Genomic DNA, 25,728 nt, shown 5'->3' on the forward strand with positions numbered 1-25,728 from the left:
ATTCCTTTATATCATATTGGGAGCACTACAGAATCCTGAAAGCCCAAAATCCTGAAGACCAGAATCCTGAGACCAAAATCCCAACAGTTCAAAATACTGAAAACTCAAAATCCTGAAAACACACGATACAAACACTCACTATATTCCAGCGCAAGTATCTACAAAAACAAATAAAACACAAACTATATTACTGTTCTCCAAGCATAAGCAGGGGGGCAAGCCCCCCTGCACCCCCCATGTGGGGACTGCTCCGCCTATACCCCCTGCTACTTAAATATGTCAACTCCAAGATTTCACTTAGTGTAGTGAAGTTCAATCTCAGAGTTGATATATTTAAGTAGCAGGGGGTGTGGGGGGGTGTAGGGGCTTGCCCCCTGCATATAGTTAAAGGGTAATATGTTTAAGTAGGTATTTGTGCTGGAATATAGTGAGTGTTGGTATCCTGAGTGTTTTCAGTATTTTGAATTTTCAGTATTTTGAACTTTAAGGATTTTGGTCTCAGGATTTTGGGCTTTCAGGATTCTGTAGCACTCCCATCATATCATATCCTTTATAGTATATCTCTTTTTTTACTAAACATTGACTTTTTATAACTTAAAACAATTTCTATAATTTTTTGCTGACATTTCTTTTTATTAATTTCTTTGTCTATCATTTCTCTCACTATGCTGCTATCCTCTTTTACTATTTTACTTAAATAAGGGGAACCTCTTCTTTTTTTCCTTGTTGAAAATATTTTTGTTTATATAATAGTTCTCTAATTGTTTCATATTTTCCTATAAATCTTTTTCTTTCTAATAATAATCTCTTATTTTTCAAAATATTTTTCAATCTGTGCATTTTAGCATATCCCTGCCTTTCTGTTCTCTTTATTTATATTTCCGAAACAAATAACTAATTTTATATTTTCTTTTGAAAACAATCCACCATTCCAGCCAACTTACATAGAACACTCTCATATTAATATGATCTTCCCATAATTGCTTAATGTCTTTCTTTCCTTTTTCATTCTATTCCTTTTCATTTATTCTTTTTATATATATTGCTACCTTTATATACTCTTCATAATATATTTCTACCCATATTGCCAAATGATCTGATAAGCCTGTGATCATAGTTTCTTGTTCCATTATACATATTCCTTCTGATACCATAAAATAGTCTATTTTACTTTTTAAAAGTACCTCTCATGTAAGTCCATGTCTTTTTGTTCCATGTAACAAATTTTTTACATTATATTATTTATAACATCATTCTACATCTTTTCCTCTTTTATTTTTATTAATACTTAAGCCACAATTAAAATTTCATGTTATTATTATATCTATGTTAATGAAAACATACTCCAATATTTTCTGAAATAAATTATCCTTTTTTTACTACTTATATATGTATATATTGCAATAATTCTATACACTTTGCTTGCCACCTTAAATCTATAATAGTTACTACCATTTTTACTCATATAACATTCAACATTTTAATTACCCTTCTACATAGAATTGTTATTCCTGAACACTGCTAGATAGATAGATAGACAGATAGATAGATAAATAGATAGATAGATAGACAGATAGATAGATAGATAGATAGATAGATAGATAGATAGATAGATAGATAGATAGATAGATAAAAGAGGCTGAAGGGAGTGACTAAGTGGAATGGAGTGCAGCTATACCAGGTCAAGTCTAACTCTGAGCACTGTTGCAGTTTTAAGTAAATAATAGACAAGAAACCATTGCATATGCTAAGTAGCTATTCTTGTTCTTTAGTCTGAAGTGTACTCATTCTACTCCTGATCTTTACAAGTGGGCAAATCTAGGACATTACAATCATACTGTCTTTCTTTCCTTTTCATTCTATTCCTTTTCATTTATTCTTTTTATATATATGTTACTACCTTTATATACTCTTCATAATATATTTCTACCCATATTGCCAAATGATCCGATAAGCCTGTGATAATAGTTTCTTGTTCCATTATACATATTCCTTCTGATACCAGAAAATAGTCTGTTTTACTTTTTAAAAGTATCTCTAATGTAAGTCCGTGTCTTTTTTTTCCATGTAACTAATTTTTCACATTATATTATTTATAACATCATTCTACATCTTTTCCTCTTTTTTTATTATATATACCTCCCTTTCTCCAGTGCAAATTGGTTACTAGTATTAAGAAATATAAGTAAAATAAGAGTGACTTTGTGGTACAGTTCTGAACATAGCTGTTTTACAACATTTGGTTCTCTGGTTTGTTTCTTAACCACAATGTCTTTTTTGTAGAATGTGTATGTCTTATTTGCGTCTGTGTAGGATTTTACTATGATGTCCAATTTACTGGCACATGTCAATGGCATATTGATAGCTGAATTTGCAATCATCTGCATTTTATTCAGCTAAAATATCCATAGTTTGAACAAGACATATAAATTACTTTTATTGCACAATTATATCTTCTTTGATTTTTAAGCTTATTGTACTGTTAGAACAATAAAACAATAGATTCCCTTATATGACACAGACACTTCCTTTAAACTTACAAGAATGATTAATCTAACTGTGACCTAATCAGCTGATAAAATACATCTGGGGAACCTTATTGTGACATTGAAACAATTAACTGTTTTCAGTCATTAGGGAGAAAAATAAAAAAATGACTACAATGCGCTTATAACATTATTCAGAAACTAACAAAATATCCATTTTTCACAAACATCAGTTCCCATGTATGACGCCAGAAGGAAACTTCTTACCTGCAATATCCCACTTAACACTTCCTTCTGAAGAAAGCAAAGAGAACATCCATAAAATCAATAGACTACAAATACATCACAGATGGATAATGCAATGTTTTAATGAAGATTAGAACTCAGAAGCAATAATTTCTTTCTGTGTATCACAAGTTGTGGCATCTTATCTTTTAAAGGTATATTTTGGAATATCCTTCCCAAAAATCTCCTTAATACTTAGAAAGACGTATCAACTGAATGAATTAATGAAATGCTTGACAATACCCTATCTTTCTTTCATTATTCCTTTCAAAAACATTTATACCAAAATAAAGAGTAAGTGAGTATCTTGTTGGCCACCCAAAAGAATCAAGATCATATGGGATCAGTCTTGCTTTTGGTTTGCAAGCATAGCCAAACCAACTAGGAACCAGCAGACAACTTTATCATCTAATATTCCAGACATGTCCAGAAAAGAAGGTAAAATATATAATTCATTATACTCACATAAAAGAAAATTATGTCAGCAAAACAAAATGAAGATAAAAAGCTACCATCTTGGTCTTAGTTGCTAAGTCTAAGACAATCGCTAAGTCAAATGACTAAATTAAGAATTTGTATTTATTTTATTTACTCCTTGTGGACAGGCTTAGTACCACTTCACCAGTGGCTTCTTCTTAAGGTTGACCCAACATGGCATTCATACCAAGGGGAACTTGGCTAGTAAAATAGAGAGGGGGAGATTATCTCCTTACTCTTTTTAATTAGTATCATGGAATATTTTACATCCACCTAAACTCACACTAACTGAAGCAGATGAGACCTCACTTTAATGTATCATGTGACGCTTGGCACACTCATAAGTGTAGTACCCTTAATCTGTATTCCACTGTGACTGCTGGAAAATAAATAGAAGTAGCTAATGTAGCAACAGAATCTATTGTATTCTGAATAATAAGCATACACAAGTTATCATAGAACAATTTTAAATATTACTCTTATAAGCTAAAACAAAGTTGCTGGAATAATAGGTTTTGAATTAGCATGCATACTCTAAAGGAGATGATATCTGAAATGCAGGTGTCTTCCATTATTTAATGACTTCAGTACACAGTGATTTGCCAGAAAAGTATCAGACTAAACCTATGAGGCACAGATCTGGACATTCTGCAAAATGCTGGACAGGTGGGAGATTTGCTTCTAGCAGCAGCGGCTTTAGGTCAGCTGGTGCCCTAGGCAAAAGGTTTCCATGGCACCCCACCACATCACCCAGGTGCCCCCATCCTGGTCTACCTACACCAACTAAATACTGGAAAAGTGGCCCTGCTACAGCAGTGCCCTAGGCGGCCGCCTAGTTGGTCTGTGCCTAAGGCTGGCTATGGCTTCTAGCACAGAAGGCAAGTGTGTTGAGCCATTAACACTGAATTCAAGGTAGGAACTATAAAATAACATACGTGAAATGTTTAAGTCAGTATTTTTTAGAAACAAGTGTTGAGAGAATTACTTTTAGCTTCTAGTAGATGAACTATCACAAAGTTCCTGTCATATGTACTAAGGCAAATTCTGCAAAATGTGCATTATTATTTATCTTTGTGAAGCCAGAGGCAATGTCATGCTAAATAAAACAGATAAACGCAATGTATGTTTTTATTATATTCTACTTTGCTATGTGTTGTGTTCATGGTCTAGGAATGTGTGACTTGTGTCTCTGTTTTGTATGTGCAATATATATATATGGTTCTACCTCACATAAACGAAACACCAGAACACCGACAACGCAATCACCGAAACCACATAACCGACAGTACAAAAACACGAAATTCCACATGCCCGACAACGAAATAACCGACGGTACACAAACACGAAACCTCATACATTTCACACACCACAATCAACAAACAAAACACATTCCCCGTCCAAAAACCACATACACAACACAAGCACACCAAAATCCCTACAAACCCCCACTAAACCTCACATACACAACTACCTACAACCCTAACCCAAACCCTAACCCTAAGGTCCGTCACTACCGCACACTTACCTGACCCGCTCCCTAACCCTAAATCACTTATCCCGCCCCTAACCCAAACACAATCACTAACGCACACTTACCTGACCCGCTCCCTAACCCTAACTCACTTAACCCACCCCTATCCACACTTACCTTACTCGCACCCTAACGTCCGTCACTACCGCATACTTACACAGCCTTTTCCCATTTCGGCATCCTCGGCATTGGTGCTTTCATCCGTCGGGTCGGTCTTCTGCTTGTCGATCTTCTAGGTCCCGTCGCATCGGTCTTCTGCGCTGTCGATCTTCTGGGGCTTGCGATTTCCATGTCGATGTTCCGGCGTGTCGTTGAAGTGAGGTAGAACCATATATATATATATATATATATATATATATATATATATATATACACATTTATGATATATAATTTGCTTTACATTTTAACATAAATATGGCAGGTTTGCAAAGTAGGTTTGACAACACATCAAGATTATAGATAAATGTTGATGATGTATCAGGAATGTGGATACATTTTATTTTTTATACAATGTGCCAGATAACTGATTTATGTCACCTTTTATCTAGGTCTGCTGTTAGGGTATATTTTTTAACTGTTGGGATTCTAGTGCATGATTCGTGAAGCTTGTTTTACTATAATTTTATAGAATTAATTTCTTGGTGAATTTAAAGCCATATAGTATATCAAGTATCACACAAAGCTGATCTCCATGGATTTCATGCATATTTTTATATCCCTGGCTTTTAATTAGTTGCACAGCTTTGTCTGGTTATATCACATTAACCTGAGCATGATAACTTGAACTGCAAATTGGATGTGTAACTTTTACTAGACTGTATGCCAGAGCTGAAACAACTGGTGGGGTAGAGACCCTACTTTTCTACAAGAATTATGCAAACTTAAAAAACACACCTTTGTTATAAGGATATGAAACAACAAAATGCTAAACTAACACATAAAGTAAGTACTTTTCCTTGTTATAACTGCTCCTTTTGTAAAGACATCATAAATAGTATTGTTTATATATCCATTAACATCTGTAAAATATGCATTTAAATGTTATGCTACCTGCTCTACCCCTAATGTGGTGCACCTTGCTACCTGTACAATGTGACCTTCCTTCTATGAAGGTAAGCGCACACAAAGACCTAAGGATCATATAACAGAAAATAAATCTGAAATATGCAGGAATGTTAAAACTAATGCACCTGCAAAACACATGGATGAAAAGGGAAGAGACCATGAATTTTAGTTCAGAGTTATAAGCATTGTGCATAGGAGCATACGAGGAGGTGATTTGAATAAGACTTTAGAGTTGAATGGATAGTGAGACTGCAAGCAGACTCTTTACCTGGTATTAATGCAGCAGTGAGCTTGAAACCTACACTAAAGAAAAGACAAATGGTGTTGAACTATTGTAAATGATTGATATAGTCACTATAAAATACAAATATGTATTTATATATATATATATATATATCTTTACACTTTTTATAATTTTAGAGTGCAAGATTTAGTTTAGACAGGAAATATTTTATGTTTCAAAATGTGTTTTAGGTCTTTAAATATGAATATGAAGTTGCTTGTTGTCTTCTTCTGATTGAGCTGTGTCATGGAGGGTTTTAGTTTAAATGTAAGTTAATAGTAGTTTGTTATGTAACAAACTGAGGAAGGGCATTGGCCTGATAGCTTTGTGTATTCTAAATAAACATGTTTGCTATTTACCATTAGCTGCATAGCATATCTGATCACTGGGCATTACCTTGTTATATGTAACTTTTAACACAGTCGTAATCAATTGATATATTACTGCTCAAGTGTATTTCTGTAGTAGGACATCTGACTGAATAACCTTCCAGACAAAGTAGAAAACAATTCACATTGCTTTTCAATATCTCTCTTTCTAAAAAATGCAATGATTTGGGATTAAGAATAGTAAGTGGAAAAGTACTAGGAGCTTACCCACTAGAAAAAGTGCTTATTCTTGTCTTTTTAATGTTCACATATTTCACAAAATAAATGCTCTGAAGTTATATGAGCTTTAAATAATGAAAACCAAAGATTTTTGCTAAGACATACTGGAGATATTTTTTCTTTCTTTCTTTTTTTGGATCTTAGAGTAATATTTTCTATTGGATTCAATTAGTTATATTGATTGGATGCCACTCTTATTAATACTTGTCTGCTTCATAGAGATTCCTGTAGTCTGTATAAGATTTTTAAGTGGACAGTTTTGAACTCCTTTCCTGAGGTAAATTTTATATTTTTCAATCATAGTTCAAAGATGTAAATAGTTTTAGTAGCTAGATGATGCTTTGATCTATGTATGCTAAGTTCTGTTAGTTTTATAGCTAGTTTCTTACATAGTATAGTTTTAGTTAGGTTAGATAGAAGCAAATTTAGATAGTCAATTTACTTATCAATAGTTGTTAGGTGAAAACCAATGCATTACTGAAGAAAAGACATTATGTATGGGATAAAAAATATAACAATCCTGTAGAGTTGAAATGTGAAATATATCTTGCTACTGAATTTAATGTATTGTCCTGGGAGGTAGTAAATTTGGTAAAAGGAGCAGGGTGTATAACAGCTTAAGATAATATGTACTTTGTAGTATTACTTTTTCTTGTAAATGGGAATTTATCAGACATTTTTATACAGAACTATTGTATTTATAAAGATGGGATTCATCCACTGGTGGTTTCTTTCTCATGCTCTAATTGTTTATCAGTGATTAATGGGGTATGTTTTAACTCTACTGATTTTTTTCTTGCAATATTATGCAGGAAGTATATGCCCTCACATGTCTTTGTGGGTTGTCCTAAAAGTAAATTTAGTGATAGATTAAAAGACCACCTCAGGGGACATTTGTGTAGGCAAGGTAAATTTTTCTATGGATGAACAATTTTTAAAGTAGAATGACAAAATTCCTAATGTACTGCTGATCTCAATTTTATTACAGGTTAAAGTAAAAGTAACTGAGTAGCATTTGGTTAAATAGAAACTTTTTATATAAAGACAGTGAGTATATTTTGAAATATGTGACTTTGGTACCTAAGGGGTTAAATTGGAAAGTTATTTGGAAATATTTGATTCAATTAAATCTTTTTATTATTATATTGTTATAATTGTTAATTTAATTAATAATTTACTGTATCTATGACGTATTCTTTTTACTGTTACATAACCTCTTTACATGGCAGTTGAGCAGAAGCACTAGAAATGATTTTATTGGAGAATAAAGAAGATTTATTTGGTTTATGTCATTTCTGTTTACATAAATTGGGGATTGATTTGCTGATAATGATATTTTTCCAAATAGCATAATTCTACATGTGTTGCTCTGATAAGATTGAGTTTAGTTTCATGTAGGCTGATTTAGGAAAACAGTTTTACTTTTCAGGCATTGTGTGTACGAATTTTAAGCATGGAGTGAATAGAGTGGTTTAATAGGTTTTCAAAATTTAGACCTTGTGTGTTTAGTGCTTAAACACTTACTCTTATTTTTTGTGTAAGTATTGTAACTTTAGAAAAGTTTTAGTAGTTCTGATGCTTTGTCATAAGTCTAGATGAATGTTGATTATATGTCAAAGGTTTAGCTATATGAGTGTGTGTGTGTGTGTGTATGTGTGTGTGTGTGTGTGTGTGTGTGTGTGTGTGTGTGTGTGGTGTGTGTACACATGCATGTAAAGTGAAATGAAGTCATGATGAAGGTTCAAAATGGACACATTTAAAGAATCAAAGACAATGCTGTAAAACTAGAACTTATAACAAATATAATACAAGTGTAATAAAACACAAGTTGGGTGAAGAGTGGGACAATACAAAGTCCACACACTTAATGATTAGACAGTTGCAAAAGAGAGTAAGATAAAAATGGTGGTCATTTAGTCATTAATTCACTGTTAACTGCTGTATGTTGTTCAATATCAGCAGAAGTCAGAGCATGTCCTTGTATTTGATTGCAAGGCAGTGTAACACTCCAGACCATCTTAATCATCAAACGATACACGGGTGTATACATACACACACACACACACACACACACACACACACACACACACTTTCTGCCACTTTTGGAGATTGTCATTTTATCAATGTGCATTTCAGATGGGATAGGAAATTTTGGACAGATGCAAAAACCCAATCCAAAAAGCAATGGGTCAAATCAAAATTTAATTAAGGTGAACAGCAACTTAGAAAGTGTTAAAATGTGGAAATTAAATAAAATCCCTAAAAGTGCAGCTATAAGAATTTAGTAGAGCACAAGTGCTATTTTAGATATTCTCAGTACAGAAGCCAATAGAGGTTTTATATATCAGGTGTTCAAGTAGATGAAACCTGAAGTAGAGAACTTGGGAAATGCTGTCCAGAAATCAAAGATTTCCAGACAACAGATGCTGTTTCAGAAATACCTTTCTCAAAAAGTGATAGTGGAAGAAATGTATTTTCTGTGTGAGGGAATCAGAGCTGTGAGATTTTAGAGGGTAGTGGAGAGTTACATCTAAAAGTTAGTTGGCTACATGGAGGGAGAAACCGTATAGCAATTTGACGATGAGCAAGGACAGCAGCAACAGAAATCATTCAGACTGTGGAGGATGCACATGCTCTGTAGTAAGGCAGTGATGTCTAGTTCAGCAGGGAGTGAAATATTTACATATTTTATTTAATGTATTGTGTAAAATGATGGGGATGTATGTGGATTGTACTGTGATAAATGAGGATATATTCAAGTTTTGGTAATAGAATGAATTTTTAATTTCTTCTATGGCATTCTAAACCTAAGAATGTGGTTACTTGGATGAGTAAAGATTAAGAGATTATTGTCATTTTTAGTTATATGTTTTCCAACCAGAAAGCATGGTATTTGCAGAAAGTGCTACATTTAGTTTGAGTTCACTAATGATCTTGGCATTGCATTTGTATATTATTGAGGGATTTTGATGAACATTGCAGTGATTTATGTTTTATTTAGTATGTTAAAACAGTTCGGGTGGGTCCATTAAGAATATGGAAATTGTATTTGCTAGTTGTCAATTCATTCTTTACAGTACTGGTTATGGTTTTGATGAATTTGTTTGAATCATACGTTGCTATTGTGGCCACCGCATAGTACTAATAGTGAGAAAATGTATATGCTTACACATGTTTACTGGGATAGTTAAAAATGCCTCTTGCTGTACCCTCAAAATGGAGCCTGCAGACAAGTGGATTGCCAACCGATGAAGGCGGTCTCATTAGAGGAAATATCATTACACAAAAACAGTTAGCAAAAGCAAACTTAACCTGTGAAAATTTCATTTTCCAAACCCAAGCCCATGTCTTCCCCCACTTTGATTCCAAGCCTGCTGTTTACTCCACTGTTACTACAGAACAATCAAAAAAAAGGGGACTAACTGATACTCATGCAGCTTGACAGTTTTTTAAATCAAACACATAAATGCAAATGTGCTCATACCACAAGTGATAGAAATAAGCTGTAGATCCAAGCTAGACTTTCAAAAAGCATTTTTCTAAATATGCCATGTCTCAGAATGTACAGGAATGTATTTGTGTCATGTGAGCCTGTTAACTCTATTTAATCCCCCCAAATGAAAATATGAACTGTTAATATTCTCCATAATATTGAGATCTTATTTGTAAGCAAATGTGGTGATACTGTATTTAGTGTAGAAGCTCATTCCTAATATTGCTGTGTAGAATAAACTGTGAATATATGATACTGAAAGTGCATTCTTTTATACAGAAAAGACAAAATGATCATGCTCTTTGAAGTTGTTTGACAGCTACTAAACCCACATTCAGTTATAATATAAAAATGCAGCTACAATAAGTGATCCATACATTTATGTAGTGATAGTGAGATCTCCACATATCACGAATGATACATTGTCACAACAATTTTTAAGACGGAAATCTCCCTGTGAAATGACTTCATGACAATAGCATAACACAATAATCAATTAGCTATAAAATAGTAGCTGTTTCATATCGCTGCCTCTGTTTGTAGCAGCTATGCATTCTACCCTTGTTGTTTGCATTACACCATCCAATTTTTCTTTGCTTTTTTTTTTTTTTTTTTTTTTTTTAGATAGACCCAAAATAACTATTTAAAGTCTTCTTAGTATAAACTATATCATATTCAACATCAGCCTGGTTCAGATGTGTGATGGTTGCACATGACTTTGATGTCTGGAGTGTTCTAATTAATTCTGACTTCCTTTTCTGTGTTGTCCTAATACCCACTGACACCATACAAGATATCTTAGCATCCATATCTCATATTGCTTATTTTTGGGCTCATTATTCAACAGACTTTCATCATTATGGAACCCTAAAATTCTGCACTGTTTGCTTACATGAGATATGTAACACAACCATCATCTCAACATCTGTAGTTTTAGGTAAGAGTTTACTAGTCTTTATGTACATCACCTTGTTTGTCCCTGACAGAATCTGTAGCCCACAAAGGATTTACCTGTCTAAAGTGCAAACAGTATTTGTCATACTAATTATTATGTAGCTCTGCACTGTAACAAACACTATAAATAACTCATTTGTTAATATGCTGGCTAAAAAGTTATTAAGGCTAATTCTATGCAGAGCACTCCTAAAGTGCTAGTGATTCTGAATGTCCTTAGCTATGGCAAAAGTGCTGGCTGAAAGCATATCATTTATATGCATATTTCTCTTCTGGTCTATGCAAATGATAAAGGAAGAAGCTATACGTTAAAAATGCATTTTTAAATATCTATGAATAAACTTTTAAAATAATTTCAGTGCATTAGTCAGAGTTCCTGTATATATGTACGTAATTATTTTCTCATGGCACATTCTAAATACTTATCGTACTTTACAAGTTCCTGGTTGTTTACATTTTTATTATATAATTTCAAATAATGATGAAATGACGTACCAGTTTCATTTAGAACTCTATCATCTGTATTCTCATTAAAATTGTTTATCATTGATTTTATGACCATTTAGCCATCTTCCAGATTAGCCCATTTCAGACCATCAAACACTGATTAAAATAGGTGCAATGTTCTATACCCATGCCAAAACAAAACAAAAAAAAAAAATCTTTGTAGTAAAAATGTATTTTATAAACTAAAACTGTACTAGGTTTTAAACACCTATTCAAAATATAATTTTATTGTATAAATACAAAATCAGACATTAAAGTACATTAAAAAAGTGACTTAAAACTAGAGCGAAAGACTTCAAGCCAGAAAATAAAGTTATGAACAAACATTGTAATAAATCTAACTTCTTTATGACTTGGTTACTTTCTTACTTTCTCATACAATGTTTCAGAGTATGCCAGTTCTTTTTTTAAGTTTGCCAGTGTGATTTAGTAAAAATAAAAAAATAAAAGAAAAAAACAATTATTGACATATGGGTCTCCAATGTAAATGTTATTGCTCAGGCTGCTCATCTCTGTTAGCAGGTCATGGCCTAGTTTGTATGGCCTAGTCAAAATAAATAATGATAACTAAGAGATAAATGAATCAAAAGAAACAGATGAAATTAATTAGCATTTATTTGTGAACTTGCAGCCTGGATTACAAAAAAGTGCTATATTCATTACTGATGTGAAAAAGGATAGAATATTTGGGATACAATATTATTGTCTGAAGCCAGAATCTTTGAGTCTGAGTTTATATGATGACTATTCCATGACCGACGAAACGCTCAGGGTAGAGGAATGGGGGAGGTGATGTAGTGGAATGATACATTGTCTCATTCCTAGGCACAACAAAAAGAGGAGGATTACACATGCAGTAATGAAAAAAAAGAGTGGGCTAAGACACAGATGTTCATACTCATGGAGAATCTAATCTGCCAGAAGCTGGCTTTGATACAGGTTAGAGGAGGAGCAAGAAGCAGGCATTGAATGAGGTCTTGGATGATAATGAGTTCAGCCAGCTGGTACAGAACTATCCCAGAAAAGACAGACTTCTGGACATAGTTCTAACAAATGCAGGTGTTGTGGGTGTCCTGGTTATGTCACCATTATCATGGTACCATTTGGTTAAAGTGAAGTAATCCCAATAAAAAGACAAAGATGATAATGTTGGATTTTAGAAAAGTAGGTTATGGTGTGTTGGTTGTGGAGATCAAGAATGATTTAGATGACTAGGAGCAAGTCAGAGAGTAAACAAGCTCTGGATAGAGAAGTCAGGCCTTTGGATATGGATGTGAGGAAGAGGCAAAAAGAGGAGGACAATGTAGTGACAGGCAAGTATGTAATCAGCCATTAGGGCAAAAGATGAAATGTGCAAGAGGTACAAATGAAGGGTAGTGAGGTGGAAGACATGCAGTACAGGGATACTAGAAAAAATAGCAAAGGTAATAAGAGTAGCAAAGTCTAAAGCTAGAATGGAGTTCATACAAAAGATCATAAAGAAAAATAAGGGCATTTTAGGTACGGAGCAGAATGATCACAGAAGACTGGCCAAAAGGTACAGCATGAGATATATACACAGAAAAATAAAAGGATGCAACAGCATGGCTAACTGAAATAAAACCGTTTTATTTGGTAAGCGCTTTCATGCCTTTGTAAAACATCATCAGAGTCTCTTCTGATAGTTTCCATTGTTTCATGTCTCAGCTAGCTGAGATGACTACAACTGATGGCTAAAGAGATGGAAAATGATTTGCTGGTGTTGCCTATCATAGCATCTGTTTAAAGTGTTGGAATTTGTAATGCTGAGTCCTGGAATGTGGGGAATGAATGACTGAAAATACAGTCTTACATATACTAAGACTGAGATGGCATTTTTTTTCAGAATATTCACTTTTCTAGGAAATGTGGAGATGTCAGAGATGGTATATTTAAGTCTGGGGGGGGGGGTTGTAGCAGGCTTATTCCCCACACTGGCAGTGTAGGGGGAATTGCCCTGTAAAAGGACAGTTTAAAAGAGAAGAATTAAGTTTGATCTTCTTCTGCATTTTTCATCTTTTTTATCAGGGTTTGGGTCTCAGCATTGTGAATCCTGACATTCAAACATGGGGCGGTTGATCACACTGAGACAGGACCACCAGGAGTAGAGGTAGAGGGCAGTGGCAGCAGGAAGCAAAATGTGGGAGTTAATCTTCAAGGAGATAGATTCCAGAAACAAAGAGGCAATGCTTCCACTGTGCAGGACCTTGGTCAGACAATATCCTGAGTACTGCATGTGGTTCACAGAAACATATGAGGAGTGGACATCTGGCTGCTAAAAGGAATCTACAGGAAAGGTATCTCAATGATATGTTTGGTAGAGAATAAAGCATATGATTAGAACATACATATATTGCAGCTCTTTTTACTTGAAATGAGAACAGACAGGACAGTCAGGATACCGCTAAACATGAAGATGTCAGCATATGTAAAAGGTTATTCTGAACACGAAGCACAGAGGCAGCAGATTGTAGAAAGTAACTATTCCCCGGAACTCCAAATGCAGTTTTTCATGGTGAAGGCTGCAAAGAGTCACGCAGTAGGCAAATGGAGGCTGCAGGAATAAAATCATGAACAACAGGAAGCAAGTCATAACCTTAACCCTCTGTTCTAATTGCCAGATGAAATGGTTTGTGCAAAAATTTAAACTTTATAATGTAGGCTGAGAAAAGTTCAAGACTTTTGGCTTCATTATTCATTATTGAAAATATTTTGTAAACCTTTTTTTTTTTTCCTTTATCTAGAAGACTGCATTACCAACTGTTGGTAGCCAGTGTTCCTACTCAGTTTTAGGATCTTATTGTATGGTGTAACCCCCTCCATGAACAGGGGGAACTGGAAGTTCATTCTGAAGGCAGGGGATAAACTTTTTTGACTTGGGTTAGAGAAGGCAGAGAGGAAGTCAGAGCTTTTCCAGTGCAACATTATTGTTGTTTATGGTCCTTTTCTTTATTATGTCTTAACCATCTCCGAGCATGTTTGGGCATTGGTTATGCATCGGCAAATACAGGAGTTATGTGAAGCTGTATCCCTACATTTATGATAATATATTATTCAGTCATCCTGCCCGTTCCCCTTACCACACTAACTCCCCTTTTCATTTAGTGTCTGGTCTCCACTGGGAACATGCTATAAGGCTCACCTAAGCATATTTCCATACCCTATCCTCAGACAGACATAAGCAAGCATAAGTCTAGTTATCCTTCCAACCACAACTGCATCCTACACTGATTGGAATGCTAGTCCAACCTATCTGTGGCATTCAGCCAATTCAGTCTGTAAAGGTACAGCATGTGATATTATATACATGTTATATCATAAGTTTGTGTTTGTATATGCGTGTGTGTGTGTGTGCGTGTGTGTGTGTGTGTGTGTGTGTGTGTGTGTGTGTGTGTGTGTGTGTGTGTGTGTGTGTCTGTGCTGGCATATATACATGCATGTGGGTGTGCAGATATTTTTTATGTGTTTTATATCTTTTTATGTATATTATATGTATGTTTATATGTAAACTGAAATTGAAGCCAGATTTCATCATGTACTCATAAAAATACATTAATGTTGTTTTCCATTACAGCTATACCTAAAAAAATAAAGCCAGATATTTTGCGGGGGGGGGGGGGGTTCGTGGAAGCATCTGCACCTTCCACGCACTGCAACTTTCTAATATCTATCACTGCAATCTCACAGTAGTATTTTTGACTCATCCTCCCCTAACCATTAGTTCACTTCTTGTATGGTGTGTGTGAATATTGTGATGTGAAGGTCCCTACCTCCATGGTGATGTGCATATCTGAAGTCTCACCCTTCTTGGATATGCAGTTGCATGCTATGGGTCTATAACCACCTACATAGTTATACATATCACCATCTCTGTGTTCCCACTCTATTAACTGCCTGATTTTTATTGCCATACTGTATCATGACTGCAACACAGCAGCTCTACAAAATGCCCCCAATCTTCTCTCGCCTCTTAGAGCGGTGAGTGGACATAGCTTCTTCATTCCTCCCATTACCTTTTTTGGCTCCATATGTGCTGAGGCAATTATTCAAACTTAAGTGACCTGGGTAATGGTGAGGATGTCATCCCTCTTTGCCAGCAATTATCAAAGTGCAATTACTAGTAGAGTGTAACAGTTTAACCAAATATGATTAACTCTAGTTTAATTTGACAGTCAGTGAGTTTGACAGGATGTGATGGACATACCACACAATCATCTATTTGTCTAATGGGGAAATGTATACTAAGTCCAAAATTTCATTCTCCCTTTTCTGAGGTACAACAACCATATAAGCAGTGGAGTGTTGTAGCCCCCATATTGGGTTGTGCAGGGTGATGCCTGACTGCTATTAATAATGTTGAACTGTGTTTAATTTCTTCATAACTTCAGGACTTGCATTTAAGGGCATCTGCTGAATATGGTTTGATTGTTTTGTTGTTTGGCTATATGCATTATCTGAAAGCCATATAAAACTTAAAAACTATAGTGGTAAAGATTGTATCATCCTTACATGACATAAATTCAGTGCTCTATTCCATGAATGCACTAGGTTAGCACCTGTTTGGAGAATGAATACAGCTCACTAACGGCCATGTGTTATCTCCACTGTCCATCTTCTAATGGTATACTACTAAGTGATCATTTTGAAAATTCCAGCCTCTTTGCTGAAAATATCCGAATATTTAGGAGTATACTGTATTGTGATTCAGTGGCTGTTAAAAAGGCTAGAGAACCTGGGAACCAAGTTTAAATCCTGATTCATTACATACAGCAGAAAGCTTTAGGAACTGATATAATCAGACTAAGTTATGCCATATCTTTTATGACTAGATAATCCCCTTGTGATTGACAGAGCATGAGTCATTTACAGTCCCTAGCCATTTATCTGTTACTCTATTTGTGACCTTAAATAAATCCTTTCATCTTCCACAACATAAGCTTACTATTGCAGGGAAATGCATATTACAGAAAATGGAAAATAAGAAATTGCACTACCGCTGGGTTTTGTTTCACAAATAAACTGCAGATAAAAATGTACCTTGATTAGATTCTGGGGGAGTATTATTTTTAAATAGGATGTAATACTAATGGCTAAAACTGATAATAAGTCTTGCTTTGAAGACACATCATATGGGATTTTATGTGGAAGTATAAATTATTATTCTAACTTTCTGGTATACAACTGCTGTTCAATTTGAAAACACATGCATTTATAAACACAATCATAACCTATGATACATATCCAGGAATATATTTTGCATCTCACTTAAATGCAACTAAAGTAAAACTAACCATAATATGGCTTTGGTGCATAAGTGTAGATACTTTTGATTAGGAACGGGAGAAAGAAGATTTAGTTTATGTAGCACTATATCACTTGCATAGACACCTTAGAAGTACCTAAATATTACAAGGTATTGAGGGAGTTATATTTTAAATAGCAGAATTAAATGTAAGCAACAAAGAAAATGGAGAAAAATGACATAGAAAGGATTTGTATAAGTCCATAGTACGGTAGTCGCTGATGGATTTCAAACACGGACTTCTTTTCATGTTTGCAGTTTCACAAAAAATGTAGTGCATACATCAAAAATGTTATATTACAGGGGTTCTGTTTCCATCTTTAACTAATAGTATGGTATAAGGAAATGCAACCAACAAATAGAAAAACAGTAATTGCTTTTTGTATAACATTCATAATATTCATATATGATATAATATGTGTAGGGTCAGAGATGACTACATAATAAAAAAAAAATCATATTAGATGGAAAAACATGTCTAGCTAAAACCGTGAAGTGATATGTTGGAAAATGTAATGTAATGATAAGGATTTTTCTTTAAAGCTTTCTGATTTTTGCATAGCAACCACTGACCATTTAATACAGATCACTTACCAGATGCAATTTTAACATACAACTTACATTTATGCTTTTATGCAACTTATGCAGAAGTACATATGGCATGGCTTTAATCACATTTAATGACTAACTCATGTAACATGATAAGAATGATAAGTTCGAGAATAACTCACCTAACCCTCATTTTAGAAAAAGGTGCTGTTATGTGTGACACATGGTAGTACAGAGCATCCTTTTCTGCAGAAGTATAGAAGGGCTGTACTAAGGAAAATGGTAATTTCAAGCACGAACTGTCTTTTATTGCCTAGGCGTATATGACATCTATGGCTTTGCTGTGATAATGTGCCCCCTAATAAAATAGAATGCAGATTCATCAGTCTAAAGGGATGAAGAGACACCTCCTTGAACCACTAAAACAGACAACAGCGAATGTCAAATATCAGTAGTCTTCCCATGTTGCGTTTACCCTCTACACTCTTTTTATCGTTACCTTGTCGCTTAGTCTTTCGGCTTGCTTATCCTTTCTGTTACTTTCCCCGTACAACTGGTTGAATGAATACTACATTTTCACTATCTTTTTCTTCTCTAGGTTGATCCCTTTTGATCTAACTACAGTGTAGCACTACTATTTTAATTTATGTTTCTCTCTCTAGGTTCATAGGTTCATAGGTTCATACTAGGCTATCTGCCCTAGGGCATTTATAAGCTTAGCCAGAGTATGTTTGGCTTTCGCCACCCATTTTAAATTAATTTTGCTATGCCCTTTTTCGAGGTTAGTATACTGTGCCTTTGTCTAACAGTGACACAGAAGTGATACCCGGGGTAAACCTACGATCTCCCATCCACTCATCAAGATTCCTCTTGAAAAGAGTCAATGAGGGACTCTGCCTAACCTGGACTGGGATTTTATTCCAGAGTGAAGGGAGCCTTTGGGTTATGAATCTGTCCCTCCAGCATGTCCTATTTATTTCAGTGCTGAGGTTCAAGTCTCTCGAGCGTGTAGCTCGATGGGATTTGGATTTTTTGAGGTGCAGCATGTCTCTTAATTCCGGGTTGGACATGGCCTTATACGTCAGGCACAGGTCACCTCTGAGCAGGTGGTATGCCACTGAGTAGAGCTGGAGTTTCTTTAACCGGGCAGCATATGGCATCTGTTTGAGCCCTTTGATCCTCTTGGTGAGGTACTTTTGGGGTCTTTCCAGTTGCTGCAGGTGTTTGGTAAGGTACATCCCAAAAGGGCATTGTACTCAATTATGGGCCTGATGAGGGATGAGTAAAGAGGCACGATGACCTCCCTAATCTAGATGTGAATCCCTTCATGATTAGGTGGGCTATATAAAATGTTTTTCTAACCACTTTGGCCACGTGGTTGTCAAATGAGAGATTGCTATCAACTTGGGTCCCCAGGTCCCTAATTACTTCTTCTGTACTTAATGGATTACCACCTATGTGGTAATTTGTGGGCACTTTGTTTTTGCCAAAGGGATGACTATACACTTGTTGGCGTTTAGCTTGAGGCCATGGCTCTGGCACCAGTTGTCTGTTTCTACGAGGCCTTTTTGGAGGATGCTTGTGTCGGCTGGAGAGTCGATTATGGCGCCCAGTTTGCAGTCATCTGCGAACTTGGTCAGCCACAGTCCTTCCGTGTTGGCCTGTACCTCCGAAATATATACCAAACAAGAGAGGTCCCAGGACTGAGCCTTGTGGGACGCCACTTGTAACTGGTTTGGAGTCTGACATGGCTCCAGCAATTCTAACCATGTGGGTTCTGTCCTTGAGCCAGTTTGCAACCCATCTAGTGACATAGGGGTTTATATTTAAGCTGGTGAGCTTATCTATAATGCCCGAGTGGGGTATTGTATCGAAGGCTTTTGCGAGGTCCAGATAGGCTGTGTGGACCACCTTCCCTTCGTCAATGGCCTTGGTGACTGTTTCAAAGAAGTCAACCAGGTTTAAGAGGCAGGATCTGCCCTTAACAAAGCCAAACTGGGTAGGATCCAGTGTCTGTAGGTCCCCAATATCTTTATTTATGAGGTCCATGATGATCCTTTCCATAGCTTTGCAGACCAAGCTAGTCAGGCTTATGGGGCGATAGTTTCCAGGGTCCGTTGAGGCGCCACCTTTGTGGAGAGGGACCACTGTTGCTGTACGCCACTCTTTGGGTACATATCCTGTAGTAAGGCTGAGATTGAACAGTAGTTTTATGTTTGGGTTTAGCTCTTCTTGGAGTTCATGTAGGATTTGCAGCCTGGGACACCGTCTGGTCCCATTGATGCTGTGTTTTTGCTTTGGAGAGGGCGGCTCCCACCTGAGCATCTGAGATGTCAGGGGGGGCAGCACTCTGCTGGGATAGATATTTGCCCTTTTGGTGGGGAGGGGAGAAGTTTGCACTGAACCTGTCAGCTAGGATGTTGGCAATGTCTGTGGGATCAGTGTATTTTTTGTCATTTTTGACTAATTCTGAGCATATCTGGGAATTCCCACCCAGGTTCCTAACATAACTAAAGAAAGCCTTGTGATTATCCTTAGTGTCCTGTGCAATTTTTCTCTCGAAGCTGGCCTTTGACGATTTTATGAGTGCCCTTAGTTTTTTGCTAATACTGATCAGAGATGCCTTCCCCCTTTGGGATTTTGCTCTATCATGTAGTAGCTTCCTCCTTCTATTGTATAGTTTGTTTATGGCTGGGGTCCACCAGACAGGTCGTCTGCCTTTGGAGGATTGTGTCTTGGTTTTATTTGGGATTGCATGATCCATGCAGTCCTGAAGGTGTTCATAGAATGCATTTATAAAGGATTCTGCGGTCTGGGCCGTATTTTCCACAGGCCCGGGGGCTTTGAAGGATTCCACCTCGGGTTTGAGGAGTGTGAAATTTGCTTTAGAGAAGTTTTTCACTGTGGTTTTCTGGGCAGGGGGTGGGGTCAGGATGTGAATATCCAGTGAGATCAGTTTATGGTCTGATCTTACCAGTGAGGGATACACTTCTGGTCTGGAGCATAGAGTCCCCATGTTGGTGATGATCAGGTCCAGTATGTTTTCCCCTCTTGTGGGAGTGGTAACAAGTTGTTCCATAGCATTTGAGTTTATGAATTCTAGGAACCTTTGGGAAAGGGTGTTGGAGCTAGAGTAATGCTCCCAATCTATGTTTGGGTAGTTGAAGTCGCCCAATATAATGGTGTTCGGAGAGACCTTCATATTTTCCAGTGTTCTCAGGAAGGCCAAGTGGGGTTCCTGGGTTTGGGAGGGTGGTCTGTAGCAGGCTATAAACTGGAAGGCAGTTTTACCCACTGTTAGTTGCACATGGATAGTCTCTGATGCTTCGTGCTTTGCCACCAACCTGGAGGTGTGGGTATCTTTGATGAATATCGATACTCCTCCTCCTTTTGTGGTTCGGTCCAAGTTTTGGGGCCGAAAAGCATGGTATGAGGTATAACCTGGTAGTGCTGGGGTGCTCTCGGGACCCCTGAACCAGGTTTCTGTTACTGCACAGATATCGATGTTCTCCATGCTAAGGAGAGTTTCTAGTGCATGCATCTTGAGGTTTAGACTTCTAGCGTTGAGTAGCATTACTCTTAGTTTCTTATCCCTTGTGATACCTATGGAGGTGGGTTTGTCTTTGAGCCTTGCCTAAAAAAGGCACTATGGGGGTAGCAAGAGCCTTTGCCAATATCCGAAAGCCCAGGGGTGACAGGTGCAAGCCGTCCCTAGCAAAGCATCGTGGCTTGTCGTGCATATCATCCCAAGCTGATAGGCATTGGATCCCCTTTGAATGACACCAATACTTAAGCCAATTGTTGAAATTGATCATCTTGTCTTCATACTGTGGCATCATTCTTGGTGAGGGTAAGATGCTACTCAAGGTCAGGGTCATACCAGCCTGGGCTACATGCTCAGAGAGCTCCTCTATGTCTCTTTTCATGTAGTCCAGGGAGGTACGTCTCAGGTCATTCACACCAGCATGGACAATGACTGAGTCATATTTGTACTTGCCTTGGAGTGACCTGAGTGCTTGTGTTATGTGGCGGATCCTAGCACCAGACAGGCTGCTCACCGTGACCTTCTCCTTGTTCAGTCTGGTGAGCGGGACGTCAGTGTGCCTGACGATAGAGTCACTGATTACAAGTGTATCAGGTGTGTTGTTTAGCCTTAAGGGCTGTGACTGTTTGGCACACTGGCTTTGTGAGATATGTGTTGCACGTGTTTTTTTTTGGGGTAGCGGTTGCTTGGGTGTCTGCTTTGGAGGTCTCTGCTGCTTAGGCAGATCTTTATTTAGAGCTTCCGAGTATGTTTTTGTGTGATTATGTGTTTGGTTTGCTGTCGTGGTAGGTCTATGTGAGACTGGAATTGTAGTGAGTGTGGTTTCCTTCTCCTCCTGACTGGTTTTGCCAGTACTGAGTTGAGAGAGCTTAGCCTCCAGTTTGGCTATATGGTTACATCTCTCACATGTGTTGGAATTTGTTGGGAGGAGGAGAGTGTTGTCTGTATACATGAGGCAGTTGTAACATTGCCTCAGGATTCCCATATTCACTAGCTGGACCAGAGAGGAGATTGACAACTGACCTTTGGACATGCTAGAATAATATTGGGAATTCCTTTATAATTGAAAACAAGGGCCTATGGGGAGCGAGGGTGTAGTGCTTTTAATTTTTAGTGCTGACTTATAATTGCTTTAGTGAGCAAGTGCCAGGTAACAAGTGCAATGTGTTACAGGTAACTTAAATGCAAAAACGACAAACAGTAACTTTCTTTCAAGCAAAGCAAGGAAATAAGTACAGTAAGCAATGCAGATATCACTAGGGATCCACAGAAGCGCTGAGAAGCCGCGTTTTAGGTGGAATTAGCATTCCAGGGAAATAACAAGCATACAAACAAAGCTAGATTCAGCAGGCCTGGATCTAGTCTATGCTACAGCAAACAAGGTGTACCAATTTCAGTAAGATACAGTTCAAATATTCAGGCACTATAAACCTTTAACCAGAAATTCCCAGCTCAGAAGTGCAGAGTCCAGCCTCTCCTCCCACAAGAGTGCAGACCACGAACCTTCTTAATGTAAAATAACTGGCCTGAAGCACAAGTGCTTAAACCAGAGCTAATACACTTTAAGAATAACAGACACTGAGCTCTCAATCAGCAGTTCCCAACTTAGAAGGATGAAAGCTACCTGTCCTGCCACCACAGTGCATGCCACAAACCTTCCTAATGTAGAACAACTGGTCTGAAGCCCAAGTGCTTAATCCAAAAGACTTAGAATGATAGCTACATTTTAACCAAGTTACTACCAAGCAGTAATAAATACAACTGAATACTTTAAATAATGCCTGGATTAGTGCTCAAGTTATACAAACAAAGCTAGATTCAGCAGGCCTGGATCTAGTCTATGCTACAGCAAACAAGGTGCACCAATTTCAGTAAGAAGCAGTTCAGATATACATGCACTATAAGCCTTTAACCAGAAATTCCCAGCTCAGAAGGGCAAAGTCCAGCCTCTCCTCCCACAAGAGTGCAGACCACGAACCCTCTTAATGTAAAATAACTGGCCTGAAAGCCCAAGTGCTTAAACCAGAATTAATACACTTTTAGAATAACAGACACTGAGCCCTCAATCAGCAGTTCTCAACTTAGAAGGATGTAAGCTACCTGTTCTGTCACTACAGTGCAGACCACAAACCCTCTCAATGTAAAACTGGTCTGAAGCCCAAGTGTTTAAACTAAAAGGCTTAGAATGAGTTACACCAAGCAGTAATAAATACAATTGAGAACATTTAAGATGACGCAAAAGCAAAATAAAGTAGGAAGAAACACAAGTACAGTAAAAGCAGAAGACATTTTTTTTTTTTTTTTTTAGAAAAGTAGCAAAAGCAGTAGTAAAGTAGTAAATACAATTCTCATGCAGTGCAAGCTGGCACACGTGAATATGTAGCAATACTCGTCCACACACAGTTTGAAAAAATGTAATTAAATTAAAAAGGACTAAAAGCAAGTGCTGAAAGGGTTTATTAGGTAGAATGCCATAAAGAGATGTCCTAGGGGAGTGTCTTAGATCAAATCTACAGTGGGGCAGGCACTGCAAAAGCCACCAAATTTAAACTACAACCAAGAATAGGGGGGGGGGGGGTGGGGGAACAGTTTCAACACAGATGTAAGGAATGTGCAAATTATAAAAAAATATATATACTGTTTTCTATAGATTTGCAGAGCAGTAAGACACAGATATCAAGCAGACAATTTAGCTCTATAATACAGAATAACACAGAAAATATACTTAGCTCTATAAACTTGAATATAGTTCTGTAAGGCTGTCTCTCAAACTAAGGTTCCAGTTTGAATACAGGTTGTTAATTAAAAGGAGACACAGCACTAGCTAAATTATATCAGCTGAAAGACAAGGCAGGAAATGAGGGGGTGGGGCAGTTTCAACACAGATGTAAGGAATGTGCAAATTATAAAAAATATATATACTGTTTTCTATAGATTTGCAGAGTAGTAAGACACAGATATCAAGCAGACAATTTAGCTCTATAATACAGAATAACACAGAAAATATACTTAGCTCTATAAACTTGAATATAGTTCTGTAAGGCTGTCTCTCAAACTAATGTTCCAGTTTGAATACAGGTTGTTAATTAAAAGGAGACAAAGCACTAGATAAATTATATCAGCTGAAAGACAAGGCAAGAAATGAGGGGGGTGGGGGGCAGTTTCAACACAGATGTAAGGAATGTGCAAATTATAAAAAAATATATATACTGTTTTCTATAGATTTGCAGAGCAGTAAGACACAGATATCAAGCAGACAATTTAGCTCTATAATACAGAATAACACAGAAAATATACTTAGCTCTATAAACTTGAATATAGTTCTGTAAGGCTGTCTCTCAAACTAAGGTTCCAGTTTGAATACAGGTTGTTAATTAAAAGGAGACACAGCACTAGCTAAATTATATCAGCTGAAAGTGCAGTTGCAGAGTGAAAGGTTGATTTCCATTTGTAAAGGCAACTTCAGAGCAAGCATTACTTCAGTTTTAATCTTCATGTTAGTTATAAATATGTTGTCTATAGCATTACCTTGTTTGACTTTTATGTTTTGTACCGACAGAAACTGGTTTAGAACTCTTACCAGTCACAGTTTCTTCCTCTTTAACTAAACCTAGTGCAATGTTTCTTATTCTTATAATTTTTCTCTTAGATTTGACTTGCTGCTTTGAGCTCTCAGTTTCTGGTGTTTTCTGTTTAGTTTGAGATTTTTCTGTCTTCCAAACACTATTTCTTTAGAGTTCAGTTCTAGTTAGCGTTACTGTTTCTTTAGTTCTACTAATCACGTCAACACCCTGATTTGCAATATTTTCAGGATGTAATAGTATGCCTTTCTGCTTTGTAAAATTTTCACTCTGCAACTGCACTTCTACTCTCTGCCTTGCGATACCTAAAGACTGTAATGTCTTGTTGTGTAAGTCCCTTCATTCTACTTATTTTGCTCTTGCAGGCTACTCTATCACAGCAAGCTAAATTATTTTAGTGGGCACATTCTTCCCTTATATAGCTTCTCTTCTTGCAGCACATTTTGTTATAGGCGTATTATAACATATTGATTAATTAGTTAATAAATTAACTTTATTTACTGTCTAGGGAGTCTAGCCCTCAAACCACTTTCAGTGATTTACAAATTTCAACATACAGTTACAGTTATGAAAATGGTGTATGTAGAGAGTAAACATACAGAAAAGTACAGAGACAAGACATTTAACATACTGCAGGTCATTTCCAAGACTTAGAAGTATTTACAAATCAGTACATAATGTTCTTCCTATCTCTGTGAGTCCGGGTACCTTTTTGTATCTTTAGGGCTCTCCAACAGTGTATCTAGATCTTTTTTGGGTTCATACCCTTTAAGGAATGTATCTTGTTGTTCTGCTCCCTTTCCTAAAGGAGGCAGGGATACATTTTCAAGTTCCTTCTCTTGCCTGTTCCCCTTCCCACACTGATTTGGTGGTCTGTTGAAAGACCTACTTTGTTCTCATTGCTTCCACAACTCCTGAAACTGGGAATGATCATACAGGATCAATGACATTCTCAAACACCTTCTGTACTTCTGTCTAAGTAATGAGATAAAGCCTCTTATGAAATGAATGCATACCATGTCTGTTGATTTGTAAGCAAAAACTT

This window comes from Protopterus annectens, chromosome 5.part1 (genome assembly GCF_019279795.1).
Source record: "Protopterus annectens isolate FY-2018-M chromosome 5.part1, PAN1.0, whole genome shotgun sequence".
Classification (NCBI taxonomy): domain Eukaryota; kingdom Metazoa; phylum Chordata; order Ceratodontiformes; family Protopteridae; genus Protopterus; species Protopterus annectens.